This window comes from Echinops telfairi, unplaced genomic scaffold (assembly GCF_000313985.2).
Source record: "Echinops telfairi isolate 266 unplaced genomic scaffold, ASM31398v2 ScPeMD7_2;HRSCAF=8, whole genome shotgun sequence".
Taxonomy (NCBI): domain Eukaryota; kingdom Metazoa; phylum Chordata; class Mammalia; order Afrosoricida; family Tenrecidae; genus Echinops; species Echinops telfairi.
In genome coordinates, this window is record NW_022103898.1 from 67,114,886 (window position 1) to 67,125,263 (window position 10,378).

General features: G+C 48.8%; 1 protein-coding gene across 1 annotated transcript in view; it reads right to left on the reverse strand.

Annotated features, from left to right (window-relative positions):
- The window catches only part of HMGA2 (high mobility group AT-hook 2), a 142,953-nt gene that overhangs the window by 40,944 nt on the left and 91,631 nt on the right, over positions 1-10,378 (reverse strand). The window lies entirely within an intron of this gene.

Consider the following 10,378-nt stretch of genomic DNA (forward strand, 5'->3'; position numbering starts at 1 on the left):
AGTTCCTCATGTTGTGGTGACCCCCGAACCATAAAATTATTTTTGTTGCTACTTCATCACTGTCATTTTGCTACTGTTATGAATCGTCATGTAAATATCTGATATGCAGAATGTATTTTCATTGTTACAAATTGAACATAATGAAAGCCTAGTGATTCATCACAGAAACAATATGTAAATTATATACTGTGAAATATTTCTAATGACAAATAGATGAAATTTTGTCTTGAAGCATGGTGTAGCAAGGGTCAGTCCTCACACCGGGTACTCGTATGTGGGTGTTATCTGCATGTGGACGGACCCGCCTGGAGACAGATAGTGGAGCGGTGTCTCAGTTCCTAAAACCATCAGAAATAAGTGTTCTCTGATGGTCTTAGGCGACTCCTGTGAAAGGGTCCTTCGACTCCCAAAGGGGTCTCAACCCACAGGTTGAGAAACTGGTTTAAGGCCATATAAAACAAAAAAACCCGGCTCCTCTCTTTGTAAACAGGGCCATCCGGGCCATTCACCCGGGTGTCTGAAATGATAGCCCCTGCTGAGTTCCCTGCTAACAATGCATGACAAGCTACACTTAAAGGCAGGAAGAAGATCCGGGGTTTACTTTAGAGTGCACGGTGGTCAGCAAGGTCAGCCAGAAGATTAAAATGCAAGCGTTTCCCCTTCCCCTCCGCTTTCTTTAAATGGCCAGGGGCTGCTTCTGGAAGGAGGGCTGCCTTTTCTGGCCACAACTGCCCCCCGTGCCCCGAGTGTGTGTGAGGAGACAGCGGAAGGACCGCTGACCCTCAGCCTTCAGGGCTGAGCTCCCCAACTGTTCCTCTGTGATGTCGGCAGTGATGAAATCAGAAGCCGGCATCTTGGTTGACGGAACGCAGGTTTCCAGGGCGAAAGAAAAAACAACAACAAAAGTTGTCCTTTAATGCTCAAAGTTTGATGGCTAAACATTTAAGTTCTTACTTTAATGTCTGCTCTGTGTACACGGAGGACGGGAGTGACATTCAGGTTGAAGCACAAGCCCACCCCACTTGGGACCACTAGGAAAAGATCGCAACTAGAAGGCTTAGGTGTTTCGTTTCGTTTTAAGTCCTCAAATGCGTAAACCGGCCTTGAAAGCCTCCTCCTCCTCCTCCTCCTCCTCCCCTCCCCGCAGCCCACCCCTCACATTCAACCTCAGGGGTCTTAATTCTACGGAGACAAACAGGTGACCTTGTAATGTGTGGAACGATGGACGTAAAGGCCCGGTTACTAGAGGGGTTGCCAAATGCAGACCGATCTTCCCCGAGTTGGAAGCCCCACACAAGCGAGTCCTAGACTTGCCCGGGTTTAGAAAGACGAGGCGGTCTCCTCCAGTACAGACTTACTCGTCCCAGAACCACACAGGGCAGTTCTACCCTGTCCAACAGGGCTGCTGTGAGTTGGCATTGACTCACTGGCAGCGGGTTTGAGGCTTTTTAGCCTTGGCCACTGCTGAAACCAATTGCACGCTCAAAGGACCCGGCCCTGTTGAAGGCTCTCATTTCACTGTGTTTCGAGGGGAGGGGGCTTAACATTTACAAAAATGAGCTCTTCCGGCATACTCGTAAATAGAGTGACATTTCAGTGGCCTCGGGAGGCTAGCCTGGGACTAGAACAGCTTGATGTATGTTGCTCAAAGCAGGTGTGCAGGGAGAGCTGGGCTGCGTTGATCAGAGTCCTCAAGGGGCTGGCGGCCTAGATCCCGTCATATCTTCCGCACCTGGACTTCACGGAAGGATATGCGGCATGCGCTGTCCTTCTCAAAGGAAGCCGCCCCCAGGAGCACAGACAGTCTAAACACGGCGTCACGCCTCTTCACGCAACAGCTCTGCCTCGTCCTGCGCACAGCTTCCTCCCCTCCACAGCGCGAGAAGTCACGTGCGCACGCAATTTGCTCATCTCCAAGCCCCCACATCCCTAGAGCTCCGGCCCCCACCTCACCAAGCACTCAGCCGTGACGGACGTGACCTGACCTGGGAACTTTCCAATGCTTTCCATTTGATGTCATTTCGCCTCCAAATCTGATCTTATCAGACTATCAATGGGCCTTGAGTTTAATGCAGTTCACGTGTGGGAGTGATAACTGAGTGCCTGCTACTCTTCAAGCACTGGGCTAGGCACAAAGCCCGATAAGAGAGCGATCGAAAAACATGAAGAGTTGGAAGCAGAATAACCCCCCTCCCCAAAAAAACAAAGCAGAACCAGAACTCTCAACTCCAAATGGTTCTCTCTCAATCCTAATCACAACCCCAGCCTGCAGGCCAGGTACCTCCCTCCCAACTCCTCGGAGACAGACGAGTGCCCCTCGCCAAAGAAAACACCATTCTTAGCTGTATCTCTAAAAGCCAGAGGAATCTTTATCAGAACAAAGCAGCCCAAAGAGCCAGCTGTGCGCTACTGCCATTGTAGCCCCACCCCCACCCCCACCCCCCACCACTTAGCTCTCCTTCCGGTGAAACAGTGCCACTCTCGTCTAAGGCTGGCTGGGCGGCAAAGCACGATGACGTAAAACGTAGACATTTGTAATAGAAATCATGAGAAACGAATATTGTTGGGAATAATCCGAGGGTAAGGCAAGGTTGAGAAGGAATTTTATGAATGCATCTTGTGTTTGGGCACTCAGGAATACCAGGGCTAATACGGGACAGTGGCTGGAAATACTTGAGGAGGAGCTTCTGAGCCCGTCCAAGGACCTGCGACTAAGGGCATTCTTTCCTTATTCGGTTAGATTTTACTTTCCATTATCCGGCAATCCCTCTTCTCTGATACGCACATTGCAAAAGAGACTCTAACAACGGATGATGACGGGACAGGCCTGGGAGAAACTGGAAGGCAGATTCTGAAGGAGCTACAGTGGTTGGAAGAGAGAAGGGAGGGGAGAGTGAAGAGGCTAAACTGGATACTTGTCTCCATGACAGGGGACTGGAAAGGCACAGAAAAAGGCCGCACCACGGGGCTGGGCCACTGAACCTGAAGGACGGCTGTTCTAATCAACTGCAAGAAAGGTGAGGGCCTTTGAAACCCTATGCAGATCACATGTGCCAGCTCGATCTGGCGGGAAAGCAGAGGCCCGGAGGATTCTCTGTGCCACACAGTGCTCTACACTAAGCTGCAGTAGCAGGCTCCCCTGCCCAGGACCTCGTGGCCACTGCTACCTACAGCCACGACAGCTGTGTGGGCCTGTGTGCATACAAAATGTATGCATACGTGTACACACTGTGCAGCGTGAGAACGGAGGGCAACTGGTCATTTGTAACCACGGGGCATTTGCAAAATTTAAATGCCCACCCCATGTCTAGTTTGGGGCCCAGAAATTAACATAGCGGAGAAGTTGGAGGTGCTCCTCCGACCCTGGGTCGGCGAACAGGGCAGATGAAGACATAGAAACGTGAAGTGTATGCTTTACTTTAGACTTCAGCTTGAAAAGGGGTTCACTTCAAAATCTGTTGCAATAATACAAAAGTGAGTACAGCTTCCGCCGCCCCGAATAAACGGAGGCTGCAGCATGAAGGACAGAAAGGAGCGTTGAGGAACATCTGGCCCACGGCACAGGATCCCTGGCGGTGCGGCGGTGACAAATTGGGCAGCTAACCGCACGGTCGGCTGTTTGAGACCAACGGCTACTGAGAGGAAAAGATGAGGTTTTCAGCTCCTGTCAAAAGCTACAGTCTCAGAAACCCACAGGGACAGTTCTAGCCTCTCCTCAAGGGCCGCCTGTGTCTGTTTGCATGGACGCGGCGGCAGGGAGGCTGGTCCCAAGGCCAAGGGTTGGGGCCTGGCAAAGGATTTCTGAGGGGTGTAGGTTTGGCCTCCCTCACCAGACAGACGCTTGGGCTCCTGTGTGAAACCACCCAACGACACTTACATGTGTGTCCCAACACACTTCTGCTGGAGCTCCCACTGGGCGCAGAATCCTCTGAGAGCTTAGGCTATTCACTGAGCACGCCAGAGTTAGTTATGTGATCTGCAGCGCCCTCATCTGGTTGTTCCAACCAGTCGGCGGCTACAGCTGGGGCCCGAGCTACAAAGGGGGCTGGAGATGGTTCCAGTTCTTTCTCCAAAGGTGACAGTGGCCGGTGACAGAGGAAAGCACACAGAGGGCGATGAGTGCATCTTCACTAAGACTCCTTCTACTCCCCCTCCTGCAACATGTGCGATCTCCGGGGAGGGGGGGCGGAGTGCAGGGGTCGGGTCCGGGGTCAAAGGGAGAGATGTCAAGGAGTCCATGCAGAAAAAGAATGGTTAGAAACTGATTGTGGTAGCAACGGAACAATTCGACTTGACATGGTAGAAGTAAGGAATGATATGCTCTCTGTATTAAATCCCAACTAATAAAGCAGAACGCGGCTCTTTGTAATCTAAAACAGCATTTCTCAACCTGTGGGTCGCGACCCCTTTGGGGGTCAAACGACCCTTTCAGAGGGGTTGTCTAAGACCATCGGAAATATGTGTTTTCCGATGGTCTTAGGAACTGAGACACCGCTCCTCTAACCATCTCCAGGCGGGTCCATCCACATGCATATAGGCCCACATACGAGTACCGGGCGTGAAGGCTGTGACCCATGCTACACCATGCTTCAAGACAAAATGTCATTGATTTGTGATTAGAAATAAATATTTCACAACATATAATTTACATTGTTTCTGTGATGAATCACTATGCTTTCATTATATTCAGTTTGTAACAATGAAAATACATCCTGTATATCAGATATTTACATGGTGATTCATAACAGTAGCAAATTGACAGTGATGAAGTAGCAACAAAAATAATTTTATGGATGGGGTCACCACAACATGAGGAACTGTACTAAAGGGTCACAGCATTAAGAAGGTTGAGAACCACTGGTCTAAAACCAAACCAAACAAGGCACAAAACCATCAATTGGCACGAGTGATGGGCACTGCGCTGCCCCAGCGTGGGGTGGGAAAAAAGCCCACGCCTTGTCCTCTTATTCCCCAAGGCACCTTCTTTAACAGTGGCAATTCCACACTCACCAGGCAAGTGGGCAAGAGGGCAAGCTGCCCCTCTCTCTGGGACACTCCAGTTGGGGACCCTGCGAGGTTTCCTTGGTTTGCCACCAGAGGAATCATGGTCATACGAATACCTTTCTGAAGGTCATATTCTTAGCAGAGGTGATCTGATCTAAAATACCCTATTTAAAACAGACTTACATTTTTCTTGTCTTTTTTTCCTTTTCGTTACAGTTTTGCTATATTTTAGCAGACCTTTGATGTTTTTAAAGACTTGGCAAGTCCCCAAGTTCATAGTCTCTAAGTTTGGGAGTCCAGGAAATATTTCACCCAGGTTTAGAGACCGCTCCTGAAATTGCATTACACTCTGGAGGCCAGCGTTTCCTGTAACACATCCTCACACCACAAGTTGCCTCCCTTTTCAACTCGTAACCAAGCTCTCACTTCGCACTCTGCGGTTATTGTCAAAAGGAAACAAATCAAAAACAAAAAAAAGTTTAGTCTCTTTTTAAGAGTGTTTACTGTGTATGTAAACTTAAGTTAGAAAACAACCAACTCACACAGACTTAGTATGCTTGCTCATTTCATTCACAGACTAAATGATTTTCTCCGAAACATCAATTTCCAGGAGCCAATATTCAATTTGTGCTTGAGAGAGAGAGAAAAAAAAAAAAACACATACAAGGAAAAGAAAAGACAATTTACTAGATTGTCATGGACCTCTGGGACCATCTTTGATTTTTGTTTTGTTTTCATTTGGTTGTGAATTTTCTTGTTTTCTTTTTATTGTGACTTTGGAGAAGGGTTAGAGAGATCAGTTTTCTATTCCACAACTCATACACATGGTTCATCTCACTAACTGCAGTCTCCACAATGAAGCATCTCTTGTCCAGCTTTCTCCCTTTTTTCACATGCTTCCTAATCCCCCACCCCCACTTTTTTACTCTTCTGAGCCTTGTCCTTGAGCAAATGCTGCATTTGTGATCTCAAATGTTTGATTATTCTAAGGTGTGCACATGGAACTTCCCAGGGTTACTGTTCCAAGAGGCTTGTCTATTGTTAGGCTGAACACTGAACCTCGAGGGTGAATTCATTCCTAGTTCTGAAGGGCTGCTAAGGGCCAATAGTTTCAAGGACTCCACCAGTAAGTCTGATCTTTTTAGGATTTTGAGGTTTGCTCCATGTGTTTCTCCCACTCTACCCAGGACCTTCCATTGTGATCCCTTGCACACCAGTTGGCAGTGGTAGCTGGGCACCATCTCGTTCTGATCTCCAGGCCATAAAGGCAGAGGGACCACTGGTTTGCACACATCGTCAGCGTTTTATTCTCTTCTTTTCTCCAGATGTAGACCAGTTGTTGCACCGTAGTGGCCACTCCAGAGCTTTACAGACCGCAGAGACTAACGTGGGATGGAGAACATCGTCTTTGTGAGTCATATTGTGCCAATGGATCTTAGTGTCCCCCGTACTGTGGTCCCGACTCTGAGCCCATATTTGGTCAGTGAAAACCCTGGTTGACCAAGGTTTACTGTGCTCTTTGTAAGATGCTTTGCAGCTTTTATAGACGGAGGAGGATCAGAATAGGGTTGGTTTTCCATTAGGTCTTCCATTTTTCAAAATGAGACCTCTGCTTTCATTTGGATCAGGACCTCAAATGGCACGGTTGAGTATCATTTGTGATACTGTCATGTATAATTTAAGACATACATTAAAAGGGCTAAAATTTACGTTGAGGTACATGAGAAATACTGGCTGTTGTTCTCCTCGGGAGTCCCTGGGTAGTGCAGATGGTTATTAAGCAACCGGCCTCTAGCCAAAAGGTTGGTGGTGTAAACCCACCTAGCAGTGCCTTGGAAGACAAGTCTGGTGATCTGCTTCTGAAGGTCACAACCTTGGAAATACACGGAGCAATTCTCCCCTGCATTCATGGGCTGCCATGAGTTAGAATGCACTCCATCAACGGCATGATTCCATTCCGGGCAGCTGTCTACTGTGTCTCCCATTACCCTGGGGCTTCCATTTCCGAGACTTGGCAAGTCTAGGCTGCATAATGTTCCCAAGTGTGGCTATAAAATTTGTGAGATCTGATTAGCATTCTTATCAGACCGCTGTCTATTTTCTGTGGGTAAACTCTATCAGATGACACAGGATTGATTAGACGCCCCCACACACCCCACCTTCTTTTTCAACCTGCCAAGGACTGACCACAGTAGTAACCCCTTCCTCTGAGGCAGGAACTTTTTTTTTGTATGTCTCTTGGCCTTCATCACTCTTAAAAACAAGAGTTGCTGCCAGACAGTGCATGCAAACAACCCTCGATATTTAATCATCTGCAAACAGATATCCTTATGAAAGTGGAACAGCAGCAAATAAGGGAGAGCGGAGCACAGACTCATGGCCACTGAGTCCATGCCAACTCACCGGGGCCCGTGGGGCAGGAAGGACTAGCCTGTGGGCTTCCCAGGCTGTAACCCCTTCTAGGAGCAGAAAGCTTAGTTCCTGTCCTTCCCCCCCCACCCCCTTTCTCAGTCTGGCGAAATTTGGAAGCTCAATTTCACACAGGGAGCTTGGAACAGTATTTCGCACACAGCTGTCCTGACACTCTCTACGAGGGGAGATTTGAGTATTAAAAATTTCAAAGGTGAGAAACCCCTTCTGAGTAAGAAAAGGATACTTTAGTTTATCAAACTGGCGTGTTTCCCTTGACGGAATTTCTGGATGATTATTTACTTTTAGAAAATACTATCACTCAACCTACTACTAAGTATAGTTATCAGAGCTCAAAATTTCTTTAGGGAGACAAGACGAATGTCTAAAAAACCTAGCGCCACAGACAAACAAAAGGAAAATGCATAACTTGAGGTTGTTTACCTCCCCGACAACATACACGTGCCAGTTTCCGAGTCTTTTCTGACATCCGTTTTGGTTCAATTTTCTTTCCGATGTTTCAAATGGCCCTTTGTTTCCTCATGTGTGTCCTTGATGTCACCTTGTCACTCGCGGGTCTTGGTGAGTAGTGTGCCATGAGTTAAATCTATTCTTGTGTTCTGCTACCTGTGTTTTACTGACTATGCAAATACACTAGCCTGCAAAGACTGAGAACTCCTGAGCACCTCGCTGTGCTCCTAGGGAACATGGGCATAAACCACGAGGCAGTTGGTCGAACGGAACAAAGGGCTAGTGTGTGCTTTAAAATCAGGAAAGGTGTGCAGCAGGCTTGCATCTTCTCACCACGTATTCGATCTGTATGCTGAGCAGATAATCAGTGGAGCTGGACTACATGAAGACCCAGGCATCATCAGGATTGGAGGAAGCTCATTACCAAGCTGCAGTATATGCAGCTGGCACGGGCTTGCTTGCTGAAAGTCAAGAGGACTGGCAGTGCTGACTCATGAAGATCAGGGAACACAGCCTTCAGCCGCCACCTCAAGAAAACAAAACCCCTCCCAAGAGGGCCAGTGAGCAACAGCTTGATGAACCGAGAGGAAAATGTAGTTGTTGAGGGCTTCTTTTACCTGGATCCTCAATCAACACCCACAGAAGAAACCAACGGATGGATTGCATTGGGTGAATCTGCTGCAAGGACCTCTCTAAAGTGTTAAGAAGCAAAGATGTCACTTTGCAGACTAAGGTTCAACCAACTCAAGCCATGGTATTTTCAATCGCCTCATAGTGGGGGGAAAACTGGACAACAAATAAGGACGGCCACAAAAAAGTTAATGTCTTTGGAGTATGGTGTAGGCGAAGAATACTGACTATCACATGGGCTGGAGAGGAACGAGCACAGCTCTGTTGAAAGCAGCAGCCAGAATACTCCTTAGACGCGAGGATGCTAAGATTCCACCCCATGAACCTTGGACATGTTAGCAGGAGGTTCGGTCCCTGGAAAAGGGCGTCATGCTTGATAAAGGGGGGGATCAGTGGACAAGAGGAAGGCTTTCAACAAGACGAGTGACGCAGTGGCTGCCACAATGGGCTCGATGACTCCAAGGATCATGACAGGGAGGATGCCAAGGGCAGGGTTTCAGTCTGCTGTGGAGAGCGTCACTACCAGCAGGAACCAACCCAAGGACAACCCCAGACAACCGCTAAGATTGCACACTCCAGCAAACGTCTGCCATTTCCACCCTCCTCTTTTCCTTCCGTGCCGTCTGCCCCAGCGTCTCTGCTGCTTGTCTCAGGCCTTAGGTTAAGGTGACCAGATTTTAACATTGGTAAAGTAGGACACCATTGAGAAAACTCACATGGCAGCCGAAAAGCATATACCCTAGCTTGTCGTGCATTCTTCTTTCCAAAAATCGGGACTTTTTTAAAACGCCACGGGATGCGGGAAAAATTGTTAAAAACCAGGGCTGTCCTGCCAAAAGTAGGATGTCTGGTCACCTTATTTAGGTTTGCCCATGGTACTTACAGGCATGCTTGAGTCCGTGGGCCCTGATCTTTGGCAAGCTCATGAGCAATGGAAGGAAACACTGCCTAGTGCCTAGTCCTAGATCACCCCACCCCACCCCCATGACTAGTTGGAGATCAGGCTTCTGTGATTCCTACGGTTTCACCGGCTGATTTTTCGGGACTAGATTACGGACCCTTCTTCCTAGTAGGTCTTAGTTTGGATGCTCCGCTGAACCTTTCAGCATCACAGTGGACGGTGGTGGCTGCGCGCGAGATGCAGCGGCCAGAAAAGAATCCGGGTCTCGACCTTGAGAGCTGAGAACTGGGCCACGGGCTGACCAGTATCCTTAGGGGACCGTGGGTGCGGGGTTTGCTGCCCACACCTGCTTGCCTGCTTGCCTCATTCCCTCAGTAATTCACTCTCTGAAAAGGCAAGCAAACATGAAGGGAACCAGATCAGACCCACACACTGCCCAGCTCCGCCTTCCTGCATCCTGGCTTCTGTGAGTGGCATCAAACACTGGGGCTCTGTTCTTAGGGACTCTCCTGTCCTAAGGAGGGTGCTGCCTCCCCCATGGCAAACGGGCAGGCCAACACTCTTAGAACCTACCTCAGTGGCAGGGGCCGAAGACCCTGGGACTTCTCAAATCTCTCTGCCTGCTTTTTTTCTGCCTCTTTCCCCAAGTCTCTTTTCCCTCTGCACATTAACACTCGCTGTCCCCAGGGCTCTTCCCTCTTCCTTCTCCACTCAGCCCTGGGAGCACCCACGTGGATCCAATTAGCCGCCCCATCTCCAACCCTGACCTATCACCCTCCCTTCACGCCCCTATTTCTCAATGTCTACAGAATACGTAGACTAGATAGTTCACCGTCAGGAAAACAAACATGCCCAGACCAGATTTTACCACCGCGTCCCCCAAAGCCTCCCCACGACCAGCACCTACCTCCTTTCCCCAAGTCTACCTGCCACCTGCTGCCCATCTCTTCCCATCCTTGCCCC